The sequence below is a fragment of the Muscardinus avellanarius genome (genome assembly GCF_963383645.1).
Source record: "Muscardinus avellanarius genome assembly, chromosome: 2".
NCBI lineage: Eukaryota > Metazoa > Chordata > Mammalia > Rodentia > Gliridae > Muscardinus > Muscardinus avellanarius.
In genome coordinates, this window is record NC_137787.1 from 71,077,371 (window position 1) to 71,099,544 (window position 22,174).

The 22,174-nt window shown below is 37.5% G+C and overlaps 1 protein-coding gene across 2 annotated transcripts in view; it reads left to right on the top strand.

The window, feature by feature from the left end:
- The window catches only part of GRB14 (growth factor receptor bound protein 14), a gene marked incomplete at both ends in the record, with an annotated part of 131,410 nt that overhangs the window by 55,367 nt on the left and 53,869 nt on the right, over nucleotides 1-22,174 (top strand). The gene's annotated exons all lie outside the window — the stretch shown is intronic.

Here is a 22,174-nt window from a genome sequence, read left to right on the forward strand (position 1 = left end):
CTTTTTCTCTCTCTCTTTTCTCTCTCTGCTATAACTTCAGGCCTCTTTGCCTTTAGTCCAATAGAAAATCTGCTAGCCATTATATTTGTTTACTAAGGAACAGTTTCTTTGTTTCAGCATAATTCATAATATAACCATTTTTTTCATTGTTAAAGGGACTATAGAATTGTTTTGCTGTTTAAACATGTGGCACCAGTCTATTATCAGGTTTCTACCCATTTCTATTGCGTTTCTATTTGCTTAAGAGAAACTTTCCATTAAACTCCTCTCTGAAAGGGCTTTTTGTTAATTATTAATGCAATCAATTCTATGTATGAAAATATTTATTAGTTTGTTTGTAAAGGTTACTTTCATGTCTTACTGAAGCATTGCATTTTACCAGGCAGTAGATGTACCATGTAATGTAGCCATATTAAATTTCTCTTGTAAAATCACCAAATAAGACAAAGTACAGTAAGCTAAAAGAATTAAATCTGCTGCTTTGAAAAGAAAAGCACTGACACACATTTTTGGCACTATGCTTTCTGAATGGTTCTGGTGACACGAGAAACTGTAATGTTTATTTCTGCACTCAAGTTTTAATAGTTAACTGTTAACTATTAGTGCATTCCATAAGTCAAAGGTCGTCTCTTAATTTATTTGAAACATGCAAGATGAAACAGTTAAGGTTTTTTTTTAAGAAGTGTCTCTTTTTATCGCTTTTAATTTTTAGGTTTTCAGTATATTTTCTTATCCAGTTGACTACTGTAGACATTTTACTTGGCATTGAAATAGTTACATAGTAATTTTGCCATCATGCGTTTTTATCTCTTGATGTCTTTTTCTCATTTCAAATAGATTTAATTAAAAATAGTCTACTTTGAGTTTGAATCTTTATGTTGAATCGGATAGAGCAGTGCATTAATAATGACAACATAGGCTTTCCAAATGGGGATGTGAAAAGTATGTTAACATATGTCAAATCCAAGATTCCCTTCTTCTTTACCCAGTTAATACTGCAATTTAGATTGAACAAGAAGCTCTCGTTGTGTGTGTTTTGTGTTTTTTTTTTTTTTTGATGCTCTGTTGAAATGATGGAAGCATTCCATCTGGACTGTCCATTTACTAGCGGTGTGACCTTGGACAAATCACTTCAGTTCTCCAGGGCCCTTATGTCTTGTATGGGAAATGCTAAAGAGTTTTCAGTAAACAGATCTCTTCAGTGGTATTAACTGATTCTATGAATCAGTTAATACATTTTATGTTTTCATGGTTATAGTAAAATATTTAAGTCTTTTTTAGACAGTATAAAACACTATAAAAGGATGCTATCATTTTAAAGGCCTATGAGCAGTTAGTGTTGGGGAAATTGGTTTGTGTAAAACTTGGCTAGAAAACAACTTTTAGCATTGACTGGTGAGTAAAAAAATCAGATTATTCTGAAAAACTGATTGTCACGGATGTTAGGTCTGAATTGCCAATGGACATACCGTTACTATTTTGTTTAGTTTTATATTAATAATGTTCTTGTCAGGTTTCCATAATAATAATTATATAAGTCAAAATTCCCTAAGACCATCTCCATGTTATTTTCTTTCACTGAGTACATGTTAAATGATTATATAAGTCAGCACGTCATTATTGGTTTAAAGTACATATGCTGTTTATTTCTCCTGATATTTTAACCCTCAAAGGAACCATTTGTTTATTCAGTTGTTCTGAATATCTTAATATCTTTTATTGTAGGTATTGGATATTTTTCTAACTAAAAATATCCATCTGCTTTGGCCACACCATGACTAAGTTTTTTTCTTCTTTCAAGATGGGAAATTATTACATACTTAATTATATTGTCATTTTCTGTATGTACCATAGTTTTAAAAGATCCTACAAATGAATACCAGCATTTCTCAAATGTATTTGGAGGTGACTTCTCATCTCCCCCAGGAGGCAGGTGGTTTTCCCACAGTGTGGCTTGATGATCGCTCATGCTGAATGAGTGGCTCTTGTGAGATAATTTACCCACTGGAATCCTAATCATTTGAAAGGCCAAGAGCATTTCTGAATGTGCTCAATAGCACTACGGAATACTTTTCTTATCACCCAGTATGTTTGATGGAAATGGCATAAGATTCTCTTGGGAGTGTTTAGGAAAGTGAATTTCAAATATTATATTTTACACAGTTAAGATCTTTTTGGAAAAGAGAAAGTTTTATCTTTAAGGAACAGAGTACTTTGGCAAACTATCAAGTACATTGGAAGTATATATTTTTACCTCTTCTAATTCTATTAGGATCTGATTTCCTTGATTCCAGTGGATTTATCAATTTAGTGAAGAGTCATCATATCCCTTATCTTAGGATTTCATAGTTTTTTTAAAAATAATTACAAGGCTGAAGCTTTTATTTATTTTTAATTCAAATGAGAAGACTGAGTCTCTTGGGTGTTGAGTGACTTATGCAAGGTCAACCAGAAGGTCGATGGCACAGTTAGAAATAGAATCTAGGTCTTGTGATTTCCAGTGTGATTCTCCAAGATACCTGTTACCTCCTGAAATTAATATGTTAATTAAATTGCCTTATGGTGTGTATAATTACCATTCAATTTTAAGACTGGAATTAGCTTCGGCAAATCCTTTCATCCTCCTCTGCGCCTCCACCGACTACCATATGCTCTAGTGTAGAAAAAATTTTATGGAGAAAGTAAGGGTAAGCAGCCAATAAGTAGGTGTGTGTGTGTGTGTGTGTGTGTGTGTGTGTGAGAGAGAGAGAGAGAGAGAGAGAGAGATGGAAAGACAGTTTATACTTGGAACTCTAAATTGTTATATCAAAGAAACATTTTATTTTTTTTTTTTTTTTGTTTTTTTTTTTTTTTTTTTTTTTTTCTTTGAACATAAATATTTACTCAAGTTAACTAAGTCAGATGTAGTAGCATATGGTTTACTTAAGGTTGCTGAAATTATGTGTAAAAGAGGTATATGAAATAAAATTTTGATGATATTCTGAAGCCAAAATGATAGATTTCTGACCAAATTTTACAAATTTACAATTTTCCAATTTTACAAATTTTACAATTTTAGCTCTTCCTCCTTCTCCTCCTCTTCCTTCTCCTCCTCCTCTTCCTCCTCCTCCTCCTCCTTCTTCTTCCTCTTCTTCTCCTTCCTCTTCCTTCTTCTTCTTCCTTCTCCTCCTTCTCCTTCTCCTTCTCCTTCTTCTCATTCTTCTTGGTACTTGGAATTGAAACCAGGGTCAGTCTATCTCCAAGCCACACACTAGATCTTTTTATGTTTTTATTTTGAAAAAGTGGATCACTAAGTTGCTGAGAATGGCCTTGAACTTGTGACTCTCCTGTCTCAATTAATCTTCTTTTTTTTTTTTTTTTTTTTTTTTTTTTTAATTTAATAACTGTTTTATTTATTTTTTTTTTTAATTTTATTTTATTTTATTTTTTTTTTATTTTTTTTTAACAATTTTTTTTATTGAACATAAATAGTATACATTTACACTATATTTGGTGCCCTCTCCCCCCGCCCCCGTTTTCTCCCCCCCCCCACCAATGGTTGGCCAGGTTAACCATGTCTTATTCATAATTTTACACATGTTCAGGTGAAGATGCTCCTTAATCAAGATCGGCCTTTCTCCTCTCCTATCTTTCCATTAAAACTTAGCTAGTATTTCCCCTCTAATATCTGGGGTCCTACTGGTATCCTTTGTGTTTTCTAGTTTGGGCATATTAGAGGAAACATGTGTATCTTCTCCTTCTGTGCTTGGCTGATCTCACTTAACATGATGCTTTCCAGGGCTTTCCATCTTCTTGCAAATGATAAAATTTTGTTCTTCTTTATGGCTGAATAGAATTCCATTGTGTGTATTTCCCACAGTTTTGCTATCCATTCATCTGTTGATGGTGATCTGGGTTGGATCCATATTTTGGCTGTTACAAATTGTGCTGCTATGAACATAGGTATGCATATGTTGCTGTATTTCTCTGAATTCAACCCTTTTGGAAAGATACCCAGGAGTGGTATAGCTGGATCATATGGTGGATCTATTCCCACCTTTCTTAGGAATCTCCACACAGATCTCCATAGTGGCTGAACTAGTTTGCACTCCCACCAACAGTGTAAAAGAGTTCCTCTTTCCCCACATCCTCGCCAGCATTTGTTGTTGTTTGATTTCTTTATGCTTGCTACTCTCACTGGGGTTAGATGGAATCTCAGTGTAGTTTTGATTTGCATCTCCCTGATGGCCAGTTCAAAGAAACATTTTAAACTCCCAGAATTAACAAAAGACTTAACTATTATCAAGTACAAATTAAATATCATATAAAATTCATATTCTTCTATCAAAGATCAAAAGGCCAGATCCATATCTTGATTTTGTAGACATATATCATCCCTTTATTAGATTCACATTGTTTTACAATTATGTTTGCAAGCATTTTTGCATTCTTTATCATTTGAAAGAAATAGTCATAAGCACACAAGATCCTGAAGTGTCTTCAGAAATCTAAGAGAAAAAAGATGACAGTTTTTACAGTATACTTTTCCTTAAGATTTAAGTCCTTAGGAAGAATAATTTATGATGCAATGCTACTTAGGAGACCTAATTCCCCATTTGTACAAGAGAGTAGTGTATGTTATAATCGTTGTTCTCATACCACCAGAGTCATTGCTGTGATTTTCTATAAATGATTTTATAGAAGAAAGAATACTAAGCCGGGGATGGTGGCTTACACTTGCATTTGGGAGGCTGAGACAAGAGGGTTGTAGTTCGCGGACAGCCTCAGCTACTTAATGAGGCCTTTTGAACTCAGCGAGACTCTGTTTCTAAATAAAAAATAAAAAATAAAAAATAATAAAAAATAAAAAATGAGGCTGGACTTGTAGCTCAGATGTAGAATCCCCTGGGTTCCATTCCCAGTACCACAAAACAACAACAACAACAACAACAACAACAACAAAAAGAAAGAATATAGATCATCATAATCACTATTTTTTCTGAAAAGTTTTTAGTAGGTGCCAAATAAATGCAAACCTACTTAGCAAATACAGTAGTTTAGGCTCCAGATGCCCCTAGCCTGCCCAGCTTCTTATAAAGCCTCCACTTTGCACATTGTTTTATTTTTTTGATATCAGAGATTGAACCTAGAGCCATTCTACTTCTGAGCTACACCCCCAGCCCTACTTTTTATTCTTCATTGTTTTGAAACAGGATCTCACTAATTTGCAGAGGACCTCACTAAGCAGCTGAGGCTAGCTGTGACCTGTGATCCTTCTGTCTCAGCCTCTCAAGTACTGGGTTTACAAACATGAGCCACCATACCAGGCTTCACACACTGTTTTCTACCTTTCATTTCAAACAACATTTGTGTCTCTGTTCCCAGGGTTGTGTTCTGTGACCTACAGACAACAACAGGCTCCTGATTGCTTTTTTCCCCCCAAATGCTGGTATTATCTAAGTAAGACTTAGTTATGGTTTCATCCTAAAAATTTCTAAGACTCTTTCTCTGTACTTAATTCTTAATAGTGTTTTAATTAAGAATCAATGGACATGTCTTTGTTACTTATTTGTCAGTTTAACAACTACTGCTCTGTGATGTCAACTTATATTATCACCTCTTAGCCATCCATATGTATCTTTTTTTCCCTTGTTTTCTTATTGTGGCACTGGGAATTGAACCCAAGGGTACTCCACCACTGAGCTACATCCCCAGACCTTTTCCATTTTTTATTTTGAGACAGAGTCTCACAAAATTGCTAAAGCTGGCCTCAAAACTGTGGTCCTGTCTTAGCCTCCCAAATACTGGATTACAGGTATGTGCTACTGTGCCTACCTTAGATGTGTGAATCTTGTACTCTTTGACTTTTCAAATTTGACTTTTAGCCTTCTCCGTGTATCTTGTTTATTTTTTGTTCATTGTAATTATTGGTGTTTAAAATTTATTTTGTTTTTATAGATTTTAATATTTAAAGGGAACAGTTCTTTAAATAAAGTTATTTTTAAGCGGGGTGTGGTCGCACACGTTTGTAGTTCCAGTACTTGGAAGGCTGAGACAGGAGGATCGCAGGTTTGCTGTCAGCCTCAGCTACTTAGTGAGGCCCTCCACAACTTAGTCAGAGCTTGTTTAAAAAAAAAAACATAAAAAAATAGGGCTGGGGGTGTAGCTTGGAGGTAGAATGCCCCTGGGTTCAATCCTCAGAACCACAAATAAATGAATTAATAAATGAATGAATGAATAAATAAATAAGTAAAGTTTTTTCAGTTATAGGCAGAATTCAGTTTTTTATAGTCAAAAAAGTTAAAGGACAGTGGATTAAACAACTTTACAATACCTTTAGGCAAACAAATTCCTCTCGCTTTCTATTATATCTTTTCCAGTGTGTGTGGGTCCTTTTACCTTTTATGGACAGATATATGTCAATGTCCATTCATTCTGTACACAGTGTTGGCACAGAAAATGGCAAGGACCAAGGGCAGGCTGGCTAGTTTTATCCCATGTTAACCTGATACTCTGGAATAACCAGGAGCAACTTCTTACAGGTTACTGACTTGGACTATGTCATGCAGTACAATCTGGATACAAGGGATGTCAAGGGTGCCTTGACCTCAGCAGACCCGCCTCCTCACCAGAAGGGTGGCTTCTGTGGGTGACTAGCCATGTCTACTCCAAGTGCCTTGGACAGATTAGGCATCCAATAAATATTTGTCTCTTGGGTTTTAGCATTATGATGCCATATTTGAGGTATGATCATGCCTCTTGAACAATTCTGTTACTTGTATGGGGAGAGTAGGTGTGGTGAGTGGGAGACAGCGGATTCCTAAGCGGAGGAAGAAAATGGGCTTCCACAGGGGGTAGCTGGAATTCAAGGGTGTACTTGCTTAGGAGGTAGTGTTGAGCTGCTATGTACGTTATTACTGATTTTTACTTAGAGTTGTCATTCTTGCTAAATCTTTATTTTTTTCTACCCACGAATACAACTTGGTTGTATACTTATTGTTCTACCTATACAGTAAAAACTTAACAAATGTAATTCTTCTCCTTGTACCCCCATGAAATGGCATGCTTAACTAGTTTTATAAACAGTTTGTAATCTTCCTATCACTAAGGATTTACATTTTCTGTATCCTGTACTGCTAAAGTGGTTATCCAAAAGTTTCTTTGAGCAGATGAGTACAACACACAGCGGTTGTTCTTCATATAACACGACCAGAAAGAGCAAGAAAATATTACTTGCAAATGTTTGTTTACTCTGCTCTCTTTTTATAACTTTAGAAAGACTCTAACTAGAGTTTTTAAAAATTAACCAAACTATTATATGCTGGTGGATATGTTTAAAAATATAGGAATGTAGATTTAAATGTAATATGATAGGTCGGTGATTCCTCCTTTCAGTATTCTGGTGACTACTGATCAAGGACTTCTGGGTTGTATATTTGGAAAACTGTACCCAGCCTTAAGACTTGGTTCAGTAGAGAAGAGGTACTCATAGGAGGTTAGCTAGTAACTGTAGGGGCTGTATTATCTTATCATCATTGAACCCAAGTGCTAAGCACAGAGTAGGTCCAGAGCTGGTATACATAGGCTGAGTATCCCTAATCTGAAAATTTCAAACCCTGAATTCTTCAAAATTTGAAACTCTTTGAGAACTGACATGATGCCACAAATGAGAAATTGCACATCTGGCCTCACATGATGGTTCAAAATGTATGCACATTAAAAATACTGTGTAAAATTACATTCAGGTGGGTGTGGTGGTCCACACCCAAACTCTTAGTTCTTGGTAGGCTGAGACACAAGGATCATGGGTTTGAGGCCAGCCTCAGCAATGCAGAGAAATTCCCAGCAATCTAGCAAGACCCTGCTTCAAACAAAAAATAAAAAGGGCTGGGGGTGTAGCTTGAGGGTAGAATACCCCGACTTCAAACCCAAGTACCATAAAAAATTACCTTTAGGTTAGTATATAGGTGTACATGAATCATAAGTTAATTTTGTGTTTAGAGTTGGATTCCCATTCCCAAGATATTTCATTATGTCTATGCAGATATCCCAAAATTTTAAAAAAGTTCCAAATCTGAAACATTTCTGGACGAAGGTATTTTTGAATAAAGAAGAGTCAATCTGGGGTTACCAATAGTTGAATAAACATAGTGTTTGTACAAACAAGACTGGGCTCTTTAGAAACTGACCTGCCATGGGCATTTTCTTCTCAACGTTTGTCTCTGTTGCTTTTCCTTCACTTTTCCATGAGCTCTGTCCCTTGGGATGAACAGACACACCCTCAAGCCTTTTCATTCTTTTCATCCAGCTCCAGCTTGTGCTGGGGACAGTTTGGTGGGCTCACTGCCCTTCACACACCAATCAAAAGAAACAAGAATGGCTGTGATCTGCCGGCACTGACAACATACTCTCTTTAACCCTTGTAAGCGCAATGCAGGGTCGGTGGCCAGACCCACTTTGGATGAGGAAAATAGGCTTGGAGAAGTTAAGTGTCTTTCCCCAAGGTCCTGTGAATAAGTGCCAGGGCTGGGATCCAGGCTTCTGCTCCACCAGCACAAAAGGCTGCCCTCAGCACCACGGGCACACAAGATGCCCTCTCCTCCTCCTCCTCTCAGCTGTTCTCTACCCATGGGACGATTCTCACCTTTCCTGCCAATCTGCCTCTTGCCCTTCTACTTCTTTATCTCGGCCATGCCCTCAGTCTTCCCTCAAAGACATAGTGACTAAACCAACATACCAGAGTATCTGAGGAGTCTCTTGGGACTCACTCATAAATAACTTATTTTGCTTTCAAAAGTTTATAATAATAATGGCTCACACTGAGAGCTATCAGTTCACTGGCATTTAGACTACTTTAGGCTTTGAGGAATCTAAGACTCACAGCTGATAACGAGTGAGTGGGCTAGGATCTGATCCCAAAGCAGACCCCAGAGTCTCCAGCCACTGTGGGCACCTGGACTGGACTCCATGAGAACAGGCGCTGGCCTCATATCATTTTGTAAAGCTACAATGCATAGTCCATGCTTGGCAGTGAAGGCAGATTAAAAATAGCTGGACTCATGAAGTCTTGGATTCTTGCTTGGGGCAGTCTGTGGGGCTGGCTCTCCTGGCCCAGTCCCAGTACTCAAGGCCAAATCTTAAAAATAAGAACCCCTTTTTGGCAGAAGCAAGACTTTTGGTACATTCAGATGCTAAACACCCCCAAAGGATCAAGATTTCCACCCCTATCTGATATTAAACATACCCTTAAGAGAGTTCCAAAAGGGAATTAAAAAATGTTTTGGCAATAACAGCAGTGTCAGGAACTGATTATAGCCTCCTCCTTAGAAAAGCATCTTTGTGTATATACATTCAATTGCATTTGAGGAAATATCAGAAATATTATTTTGTATTTTTCAAAATAAAATTAGCTTGGGTAGTCTTTTCAAGATTTGAAGCAAAATTTTAACATCACCATTCTAAATCCCAGGGAGAACTTTAAGCTTGAGTTCTAAGAATGATTCGTGATGAGATATGTGTGTGCATGTGTGTGACAGGTGCTCTCTTTCTCTCTCTCACACACGCACACACACACATATGTTAAAATATTTAAATTAAAGGTAAAGTCATTTATCTTAAAAAGCTGGCTAGTTAAGAATTGAAAGACATATTAAACTTAGTTATAAGCTTCTAATTACACCAGACAGAAACTCCACAGGATCAAAAATTTTAGGGTTGTAAATTTCAGAATGTGAGATTTTTGTAAATTTCAGAATGTGAGATTTTCATTCTCTGCTTGCACCAACTGAGAATAAAGCCTCCCTCTGCTGGCTGTTTCAGTATTTGCAATCTTTCTGACAAGATTCTGAGAAAAAGTAAAAAAGAAACAGAAAAGAGTAACTTAAAAAAAATTTTTTTTTGATGTTCAAAAAGCTGGGTACTTTGGGACATATATGTTTATTTCTATTCTTGTGTTTAGTAATGTAATACTTTCACCTGAGATGTGTCTAGAAGTAGCACTTCACAGCAGTGTGAAGTTTGGCTGAGCAGAGTAGAAAGGACAGGCTGCCACATCAGGTCAGCGTGCAGTGGGCTTCCTTGGTGGGCTGGGCCAGGGGCTGGTGGCTGGAGGTTCCTGTGCCAGGCGGACTCACTGCAGCCTCAGCTCCTTCAGGTGTCAAGTGAGAGGTTTTCACTGGATTTTCCACAAGAAGCCTTCTCACCTTTAGCAATTTAGGATTCTGAAAATAATAATTTCATATCTTTTATAGGAATGTGCTCTATTCGTGTTTTGAAGGGATAGAAAGTAAACATTCAGAAAAATGGGGAAAAAAACTAAAATGACAAAATGGGCATAAATCATTTGTGCCCGGTGCTATCACAACGTGGGGATGCTTGGATTCTAGAGAGTGATATTTCGTATGCTGTTATAAGCTTATAAAGTAATCCCTCCAAGCAGCCCATAGAGAATGAGCATATTTGATTTAATGGATGGCACCTTGAAATGTAAGAAACATTATTTTACCATCTTTCTATTAAACTATAGCATGTAGTTGATGACAAGTTATTTCCAAGTTTTAGAGAAGTTTAATATAATTTTTTTTAAAATAATGAAAAAAGATAGTTCCTGAAAGTGCTAAATTGATACCAGACAGCCTAATAATTGCAATATTCTGTGAAACTTGGACTTTTACAAATAGTATTTTTTCCCTCCTCACATTTTCTCTTCTTTCTTCTAAGCACTTTTCTTTCCATCTCTCCTAACTTTTCTTCTTTCTCACCAGGTAAACCAAACCAGTTTTCAACTTTTTCACGTAGACATCATGTTTTATGGTTATTTTGGGAGTAGTAAACTATTGCTGAAAAACTGAAGTGAGATACCAGAATAACATTGCATCCAACATAAGCATGACTGGTTTTCTGCTTTAAGTGTAAATGAAGCCGGGCGTGGTGGCGCACGCTTGTAATCCCAGCATTTGGGAGGCTGAGACTGGAGGATCGCGGTTCCGGGACAGCCTCCGCTACTTAGTGAGGAAGTCCATAACCTAGTGAGACCCTTTTCAAAATAAATAATAAAAAATAGGGCAGGAGGTGTAGCTCAGAGGTCGAATGCCCCTGGGTTCCATCCCCAGACCCGCAAACAAACAAACAAACAAACAAACAAACAAACAAACAAACAGTGTAAATGACCATTAGCACTTGTGAAGGCTTTTTCCTTTTAAAGACAAAGTAGTTACCGGGCGTGGTGGTTCACGCTTGTAATCCCAGCGCGCTTGGGAGGCGGAGACAGGAGGAATGCGAAGGTTTGAAGCTATCGTGCTGGCTTAAGAGACTCTGTTTCCAAATAAAAATATAAAATAGGTCTGGGAATGTAGGCCGGATTTAGAAGGGCTTCCAGGAACCCCAGTACCATCAAAATAAATAAATAAATAAATAAATAAATAAATAAATTAATAAATACAAAGTAGTCAGCACTGGCAATCTTAGCAAGGATTACCTGAGTTTTCAAAACACTAAGGCTTCATTCAAGAACACTCCTTTGATGAAGTTATTGCAAGCATGGTGCTAGACTGGTGATTTGACCCTCATATTATTCCTATTGGGCGGAGAGCCTACAAAAGTGTGTGAGAGTAGCTTAAGATAATTTTTAACTTAGTTTTTAATATTTAATTTAATAAATTGGAGCCGTTTCTTTTGCTTTTTTTCCCCCCGACTTACATAACAAAGCACAGTAAAAGGGGTTTCAATTATTTTTCTAATTAAAATTGAACTTAAAAGTTCGGGTTTCTCTACCATACAGTGGGGAAAGCCCGAGGGAAGGAGTCCTGGCCTGGGCCCTGGCCTGAGATATGGTGGCAGAAGAGATAAGGAAGAGAGTGGAGGGGGAACAGAATGTGCTGAGGAGCTGCTCCGAGGCTTGTTGGCTTGCAGATTCTTTCTCCTCTTGGTTGGAGTCTAGAAGTGGCATGATTCTGCCATGTCAGTGACCTGCAGTCAGGTGTGGCAATGCTAAATCTCTTTCCAGCCAAGTTTAGGTCATTTCCAGTACGGAGCTTACACTGGATCTATTTAGCCTGATGCTGGATGGAAAAGTAATTAATACATCATAAAGCTTCACCAATGCACTTTTGAATTCGTACTCAGAACTCTTGACAGCACTCCGTGTGCCCCCAGTAATACAGGCCTCTGATTCTGGATCAGTTCATCTGATTCAATCATGCCTTGTAACTTTCCTGTTGAAATGTAATAACATACAAACAAATACTAGGCTGGAGATTTTACAGAGGTGCTATGGGGATGGTCCATCCTGTGATCTTAATAATAAGAGGTTCAAGAGCCTGGCACAGTGGTGCATACCTGTGATCCCAGTATATAAAAGGCAGAGACAGAAGGATCTCAGGTGTGAGGCAATCAGCATGCTTAGTCATGCTTAGTGACACCCTTTTCTTTTCTTTTCTTTTTTTGTGGTATTGGGGATTGAACCCAGGGGCTTTACACCTCTGAGCTATACCCCCTGTCCTATTTTTTAGTCTTTTTAAAAATTTTTTGAAATGGTCTCACTGAGTTGTGAAGGGCCTCGCTAAGTAGCTAAGGCTGTCTGCGAACTGCGATCCTCCAGTCTCCACCTGCTGAATGCTGGGATTACAAGCGTGATGAGACCCTTTGAGACCCTTTTCAAAATGAAAAAATAAAATTGATAATAAAGGCTGAGGGTATAGTTCAGTGGTTGAATACCCTGAATTCAAAGGACCTGCTGAACTAACCTCTGAGCTGCCTGTCCCTGGTTTTTTTTTTTTTTTTTTTTTTTTTTTTTTGCGGTGGTACTGGGGTTTCTGGAAGCCCTTCTACATCCGGGCTACTACACTCCCAGACTTATTTTATATTTTTTTATTTTGGAAACAGGATCTCTTAATCCAGCGAGGCTGGCTCCAAACCAGCGTGATCCTCCTGTCTCCGCCTCTCAAAGCGCGGGGATTACAAGCGTATGCCACCACGCCTGGCCCTGTCCCTGTTTTTAAATGTGAGAAAGAAATACTACACACACACACACACACACACACACACACACACACACACACACCTCAATCTGGTTATCCATTGTTGGGTAGATATTTTGATATTCTGTTATGTGTAGCTAAATCCTTTCCTAGATGATTAAAAGTCTTATAAGAGTATTTATTCTTATTCTCTGGCCACTTTGTAATCATATTCATGTAAAACTGTGATTTTAAAACCTAATTCTGTATTGCCAACCATTTTTAAAAGGCACCCTGAGTTTGCAGTGATGGAAGCCAGGGCTCAGCAGCCCTGGGTGAAGGCGCCGGTCCCACAGGCCTGCTGGAATCTGTGCTTTTTCTCCTGCGCCTTATACTATAGTTCTCATCACAGCAACATGAGTTGCTTACTGTTTTCTGCAGTTTTTTCTTCTTTCCTTCTTGAGATCTATGATCATAATAGTTGCCCCACCTAGATATTTTCCTATTTTCTTCTTTCACTGTTATAGAATTCCAGATGTTATAAGTGTCACATCAGTCACCTAATTCACCATTATCCAGTTCACAAATTTTATGAAAATTTGTTTCTCTCTGTTCTTCATGTATCTTTTCTCCCCCTTGCGGTTTTCAAACTCCAGAGATTTCAATGCTACTGTTTTGAAATCCTTAATATCGTCCCACACAGGCTCACACACGATGGTGTCACTCACCGCTAGAACAATATTTTTATTGTCCCCAGTGTGTCCCACGTTGCACTAACTGTGGGAATTGTGGAAAGCACACAGCGCATGGGCCCTGACGTTAAGCAGCACTCTGAGTAGCAAGGATGATGGACATTGGTTTCATAGTGGTACATGAACATGCATGGGACAGAGGCCTAGAACTCAATCAGGAGGTCATTAAGCTTTTCCCCACAGAAGGAATGGCTTATTCAATATATGAAGGAGGAGAAGCAGAAGGTAAGGAGATAATATTTCAGATAGAAGTAGCAGGATGTGTAAAAGCCCTGTGCTGGGAAGGAGCATAGCTCTTGTAAGAAATTGAAGGGGAAAAAAAAAGAGTGACTGGAATCAGGGAATAAAGAAGGGATTCTAGTTAATAAAATTTAAAGGGAAACAGAAATAGGGACTGGATCTGCTTATATTAATCAATTCCTATAATTTTGATATTAGTGACAGTATCTGTTTTGAATTAATATAAAGTATCACACACATATTGCTTATGCTCAAGTGAAAGGTGATACTAAATATGTGCCTTGAAGGAGGGCATTTAGGCTTTTCTTGCTACCTGAGTTCTCTAAACTATGTGTACTGGTTGGCTCTTGGTAAATATTTGACAGCCAGAAAAAAAAAAAAAATACAGGATGGCAGTAAGAAAGCAACAGCTTTTCTTGAGTTGTTAGGGTCTTTTGGAACAGTCTTTGTTTTTAAAATATAACATTTTAAAAACAGTGTTAGAGCTTTGGAATAAGTAATAATGAATATATTACTTCTCGTTCCCTTCAAGGAACACATTGAATTGTTTAATTCAAAATATCTCAGAATGTCTCCTCTTATCTTAAAGACACTGCATTCCTTATTTAGAAGAATGTAAAAATCCAGGGCTACTGTGACCTCGTTATAAAAATACTTCACATGATTTAGGTACATTGCCTATCTGTTAAAAAATAATAACAAAGAAAATCTTAAAACATTAGAATTTGCCTTATAATCCTAAAATAGTTGAATGATAAACTTTGAAAGAATAACATAAATAAGCTTTATAATGAGTCATAGTTCATGGAAAACTTCTGTGGGTCTGTTTTTATTTTTAATTCTCACATGAATGATGTGTCAGTAATAGATATAAAAATAAATGAATAAAATTATACTGCTTAAAGTTATATATTTTACCATAGCAAGGTGATATTTAAATATGATTTTAAATTTATTTTAAACTGAATATTAGTATTAATTAGCTTAAATTAAAACAGTCCTAAAATGGAAAATTTTGGCCACAGAAGATAAATAGAGATAATTATGCCCTGAGTATCTTTTTTCTCCATTTTTATTCATTGTTTTTTTTTCCCTCGCTTTGTGCTATGGATTCTTTCTCATTTATTTGACTAATACGCAACTGATTTTTAACATTCACCTGCTGAATGACTATTGATCCATTTCTCTCTACTCTCCTCTGAAGAAAGAAAAAGCTGGGTATGGTGATGCATGCTCTAATTTCAGTCCTTGGGAGGCTGAAATAGGAGAATAACCAGTTTGAGGACAGCCTCAGCAATGTAGGGAGATTCTCAGGAACCTAATGAGACACTGTTTCAAAAATAAATAAATAAATAAAAAAGGCTAGGGATGTAGTTTGGAGGTAGAATACCCCTGGGTTCAATCCCAGTCTCTCCTCAAAAGAGAGAGAGACCAAATGGGGCAAACCTGTGGAGCATTCATTGTTTTCTCACCATGGCAGGCCCCAACCCGCCCCCCCCCCCCCTTTCTGCTTTGTGGCATTCTCAAATGACCAGCGGACAACCCTGAGTATGTTTCAGATAGTCCAGAACATTCGAATCCAGATAGAAAATGAAAGTGGCTATTCCGTGTCCTCTAATTTCTGGCGTTTATCAGGGAGAAGAAGGCTACTGCTTAGTCTTCACTGGGTTTGTTTTTAGGGCTTTCTGATCTGTTCTTAGAATTTCAGACAATTGTTGCCGAGAGATACTAAGTAAGTTTGGAGAGGAAGGTGATATGCCCTAGTGCGTTGACTTTCAACCTCTTTTAGTTCGCTTTTTTTTTTTTAATGGCTTAGACTTACATTTTAAATATTTTATCATTTTCATCTAGAGGTTTTCATTAAGGTCCTCAAACTTCTTCCTGAAACTTATCATGTCTAACAAATTATCATGTCTCTCTATTTTAACAGTGTGAGATCTCCTACTTTCAAAGTAGGTTCAATTTAAAATCTTTTTTATCTACTGACTTTTTTGGGAGGGCGTCCATGGGGAGGAGCTGGTGTCTACAGTGTATACACTGGTCTGGGGGGAGTCAACCCAGCTTTGTTCCACTCACAGTCCAGCACAGTATATCCCTGCAGAGGCTACTGTGGCGGTTGCATTTTAATTACTCTATGCCACATGCACACAGAACAGTTGTTGAAGCTGTTAACTACTCCAAAGGCCAAGGTTGTTCAGATTGTCATGAGAGCGGCGGCACAGAAGCATTTCCCAACATCACCGTTGTACACATTGTTGGCTTTCCTTGAGCATTCAATCTGTGCATGCTGGTGGGGTGTGACAGGCAGATCTTATCAGAGCCCGCTTCTCTCCTTAGTCAACTTTCAATTCCTTCATGAAATAAGGTTCATCCTGATTCTTCTTGATGGCTTAGGAAGGTGTTCTTCCTGTTGACATATAGTTTCAAATGGATTTATAGTTAAATTGATATAATATCTTCTCATTTTATTTTATTTTTTTTCATTTTATAAAGCAAGCTGGGAATTTGGGGAATTGACTGGAAATGTATAATATACCTTTATTAAATAGCATGGTAATATAAACTTCAAACCTTTTTACTTCATAGAATGCAGGGGAAACAGTATACCAATATTTGGCTCTAATGATTGTCAAGAATGGCTCCACTATTTGATTTTACATGATCCTAAAAGTCTTTAACTTAGATTTAACATGTACCAGTAATGTAGCTTTTGTGATGAGTTGACTTTTCATTAAATTGGAAGGTGATGAAGTATGGTGATATTTTTGGAAAGACATATATTCAGCACTACTAGAGAGTTAAGGTTTAGATTGCCTTTTTCTTTTTTACATATTTAAAGGAGAAATAAAAAGAAATAAAATAGTTAATGATGTTATTCTATCAATAGTATAAACATTTTATAATTATTGGATAGATCTTAGAGATATCAGGGGCTTACTCTTGCGGGATATTAACCTGGATATAATTTTACCATTTATAGATGAATGTGCATTTTGGAAAATTATCAGCATTAAATAGAATTATTTTTTGTGGTATTGGGGTTCCTAGAAACTCTTCTACCTCCAGGCTACACCCCCAGACCTATTTTATATTTTATTTGGAAACAGGGTCTCTTAAGCCAGCGTGGCTGGCTTCGAACCTGTGTGACCCTCCTGTCTCCGCCTCCCAAGCGCGGGGATCACAAGCGTGCGCCACCACGCCTGGCTAAAATAAGATTTTAAAAAATAAGGTCTCAAAATGAAGTTCAAACAAAAGTATTTAATTTTTTCTCATTAAGTATTCTCTTAAAAATGAATACATGTGCCTACTCCAGAGATTTAAGTTGGCCTGGGCCCTCCAAATTTGTGTCTCTCAATTCTTGGCCATTTATTTCCTGCAAATTTGTCACAACATAGTCTGAACAAAATAATGACAGTTCCAGATTGGCTAGCCAAGTTTCTCATTTTCCCCAGCTTTACCTTCTGCTTTGTTTTTCTTTGTTCTTACCCCCCCCCCTTTTTTTCCCCTTCAATTCCGACTTTGGTTTCTGAATGTCCTGCTTTTGCATTTTCTTGAGTTCCCTAAAAAAAAAAAAAAAAATTAAAAAGAGCATGCAAAATAAGAGACATGCTTCTGTGACCCCAGGTGATGAGAGTTTTCTGTAAGAAAACATGCGGGGGTTGTCATGAGGTGTGAGGGACCCCCGCAGTAGCCACAGCTCTCTTCAGTCTCCCAGTTCTTGGTGTGAAATGTGCATACAGAAACAGCGACTCCTCATTGCGGGGGTGAAGGAGCAGCCCCAGAGTCCATCCTCCTGACCTCTCAGGAGTGACCATTTTCCTGCTGTCTTTGGCAGGAGCACTTACCAGTGACTGGGCTGGTCAGTTGTGATCACAGTAGTATGGATACAGGGGGGAAATATCCTAAAGAATGCTGTCAGTTGTCTAGCACCCACAATACTGAAGCTAGGCTTATAAACAATACCTCACCCAGAGGCAAACGTGGGAAACACTGAGACTGCACACAGCTATTGGCATCATAGTCAACTATATATTTTAAGTTAAAAATTTTAAATGAAGATTCAGAGACAATTATAAGAGGTCTTGAAAGCGTATTTTGATAACTTTGTTCATATGACTTTATGTTTTTATATGACTCTAAGACTTCAAAACTCAGAATTGCCGTTTCGAGTCAGTTTTTACCTAGGATATTTTTTTATGACGAAAAAATCTTATATCTCTTCCTTATTGAGAAGAATTTTAATTTCCTGAAAATTGATATTTTATTTTCAGTAATTTTAAGTAATTGTAGCTGGGTGTGGTGGCTCACACATGTAATTCCAGTACCTGAGAGGCTGAGACAGGAGGATTGAGGTTCGTGGACAGCCTCAGCTGCTTAGTGAGGCCCTTTGCAACTCAGTGAGACCCTGTTTCAAAATAAATTATCAAAATCTGGGAGTGGTGGCGCATGCTTGTAATCTCCATGCTTGGGAGGCTGAGACAGGAGGATCGGGCAGCCTCAGCTGGTTTAAGAGACCCTGTTTCCAAATAAAATATAAAATAGGTCTGGTAGTGTAGCCTGTTGTAGAAGGCTCCTGGGTTCCCTCCCTAGTACCACCAACAAACAAACAAACAAACAAACAAAACAAAAACCAAAACCAAAAAAAAAAAAGAATCAAAAATATGTCTGGGGATATAGCTCGGAGGTAGAATTCCCCTGGGTTCCATCTTCAGTACTATAAAAAAATTAAGTAATTGTATAGTTCACAACAGGGAATATTTTTAAACTAAGTGTTATAAACATCTATTGAGTGCTTGCTCTGTAGAACATTCTGGTAGGTTTTGCAGTGAGTACAAAGGTCATTCTCTCTGTGGCCAGCTTTGCCCAGCCTACTTTCTTGCGATACAGTTATAATTGGTGAATAAACAGATATTTTCCTAAAGGAACTTGTTAGCATAGTTGAAGGAAAGACATGCAAACAGATAACTGTAAAATAACAGCTCATAAGAGGGGCACATTGCAAACCCTTGGGTATTCAGGGTAGACTTTCTGGAGGGGGTTCCATTGGACCTTGGGCCAAATGTAAGGAGGAATTGGCCAAAGAAAGCATGTTGTTAATGGGTGGAACACTGAAGTGTGTTTCTGGTAGAGGGTATCATGTGTGGCCAGGAAGGAATGGGTTGCCAGTACTTGTCATATTTGTCCAGAATCACCGATTGATCTGTTTCCTAAGACACTAATCCCATTCTGGCTCCACCCGCATGACTCATTACCTCCAAAAGTTCCAACCTATAACCTATGAATTTGGGGGCACAGTCAGTTGCAGTATGGTCTGGTCTACCTTATTTGTCCACACTTACTCTCTTTGTGAATAGCAGCTCCCGCCTACATTCTTCCCACCCTTGGGTCCAGGAGAAAGAAGAGCTCACTCTGGTTACTGATCTTTAGATTGATTCCAACTGGCTCTGAGTAGGTCACATGTTCCTCTTTAAAAAATCACTACTGTCAGGGGGACTCTGGGTACTGGTTGGTCAAACTGGGAAGTGTCTTTCACCTTGGAGCTGAAGCAGTTATACACTGGTAAAACTTTCTCTAATATTTATTTATTTGTTTTAGTCAGTTGTAGTATTTACTAGTTTCTTTAAGTGTAAATATTTCTATCATGGCTAATTTCAAGATGCCTGGCTTGCACAATCCCAGAATGTTTAATAGCTAGTTCCTACAGTTCAGTTAGAGCAGATCTAGCCCACTATGGTTGAGCTGAAGGAAGGGCTGCCAGAGAAACAGAGGATGCTTGGTGAGGGAAGGTTTGGTGTTCTAAAAGGAAATCAGGATGCTGCTTGAAGAACAGTAGGCACCTGGCACCCAAAGCCAACAAGTACGTTGGCACCCTACCACTTAAGAATTTTTAAACTTTCTTATGTTTTTGGATAATATTTAAAAGGGCCATATAATACTGACATACTCTTGTCAAAGGTATTTATTTTCTTGTGATTAATTTAATCAATACACAGAATGGTTAATAGAGGGAATTCTAGCAAAGGGTACAACTTTGTTATCCTGGTAAGAAAGGTAAAAAAGTTTTTATGTGAAACTACTTCTGCATAATTTATGGTAGCATCAACTGATGTAATAGGCGAGTCTTAATTCACCTTGCGTTAAGACAACAGAAATGTTTTTCTTGCTCATGTTAGGATACCATATGTGGGTTTCTCCAGTTAGACATCCTCCATGTGGTTGTTAAGGACAAGGCCTCATTCTGACCCTTGCTTTTCTTTTCCTCTATGTCTGTGCAGCCATTTCCATTCAGTGTGTATGTGTGTGTGTGTGTGTGGGGGGGGGGGGTCAGGTAGCCAAAGACAGTGAGGAATATTTTGTAGGAGAATTTTACAGGCTAGGCATTCTCTGTGCTTATATACCACAGACTAAAACTTAGTCCCATGGCCCAACTAATTGCAAGGGAGAACAAGATGAGGGGTGTCTAGCCAGTGCTTGCCTGTACTTTCATGCCTGAAATGAAGAAATCTTTTCATGCAGTCTGATTCTATTTTCTATGCTACATTAGGATACCTGGGAATAAATAACCCATATTATAGGATTTAGATACAGAGAGGAAAATTTAAAATATTGATAAGAAGTGCATAGCTTTTGCTACTACTACTACTACTACTACTACTACTACTTCTATTATTATTATTATTATTACTTATTATTATTATTATTAATTATTATTTTGGTATTAGGTATTGAACCCAGGGGCTTTCTACCACTGAGATACACCCCCAGCCCATTTTATTTTTTATTTTGAAACAAGGTCTTGCTAAGTTGCTGAGCATTTCACTAAGTTGCTAAAGCTATCCTTAAACCTGTGATTTTCCTGTCTCAGCCTCCCAAGTACTGGAACTACAGGCAGGCACCACCATGCCCAGCTTAAAGCTTTTAAACAGATGTGGATATAACTTTTGAACAGTCATTGAATGGTATTTAGTTTAGACACAGAAAAAAGAGTGGAAATGTTAAAGTGATTTTGACATATAAATATGATTTAGATAGGTAATGTTTGATGTGTAAACAAATTATTGTGCAAGGCACTGTAAGAAATTTATAATCATCTCAACCAAAACTTTGTTATTTTATTAGAATATTATTTTTTCCTTTAAAAATTTTTATTGGTGCCTTATATTCAAACATAATATTGGGGTAAAAATCTTGTGTGTACAAACATGTACACATCGCTGATTTAACCCCTACCCAATTCCCACCCCATTCCCTCCTTGTCCCTCCTTCTCTTGCTTGGCTTAGTGATTGACTTCGATATGTTTAAGTACATCGTGTGTTTTAGAGATTTTCCTCTTCCCCCCTCCTTTTCCCTCCTTTAGGTTGTCTTGTTTGCTCCTCTATAGGATTTCCTCTTTCAAGAGTTCCTCCTATGACCCATTTCTCCCTAACTCTCACATATTAGGGAAAGCATCTGATTTCTTATTTTTTTGTGACTGACTAATCTCACTTAGCATAATGTCCTCCAGTTCCATCCATTTCCCTGAAAATGATGTAATTGAGTATTTTTTGATGGCTGAGTAAAATTCCATTGTGTACATATCCCACAGTTTTGTAATCCATTCATCTGTTGATGGACATCTTGGCTGGTTCCATAGTTTGGCTATGGTGAATTGTGCAGCTATGAACATAGATATACATGTATTAGTTTGGTAGTTTGACTTCCTATCTAGAATATTATTTTTAATAAAATATTTTAATGGAAAAGCTACATGTAGATTGGGAAAAATCTTTTCAAATCATATATGTGATAAGTTACAATATCCAAAACTTAATATGAGCTATTACAACTTAATATCAAAGAAAAATGGGCAAATGTTCTGTATATACATTTCTCCAAAGAAGACAGAAAAATGGCCAACAGGTATATGAAAAGGTGCTGAATATCACCAAACATCAGGAAAGTAAAAATAGAAACCACTAGGAAATATCACCTCATGCATTTTAGAATGGCTATCATCAAAGAGACAAGAGATAAATATTGGTGAGGATGTAAAGAAAAGAAAAGATTTAGAGTCTGTTGGTAGGAATGTATATTAGTTTAGACACTCTGGAAAATGGTTTTGAAGTTTCTAAAAAAAAATATAGAACTACCATATGACCTAGATATCCCTTGGGTATATACCCAAAGGAAATGAAATCACTACCTCTTAAAGATGTTTGCAGTCCCATGTGAATTATATTATTAACAACAGCCAAGATATGGAAACA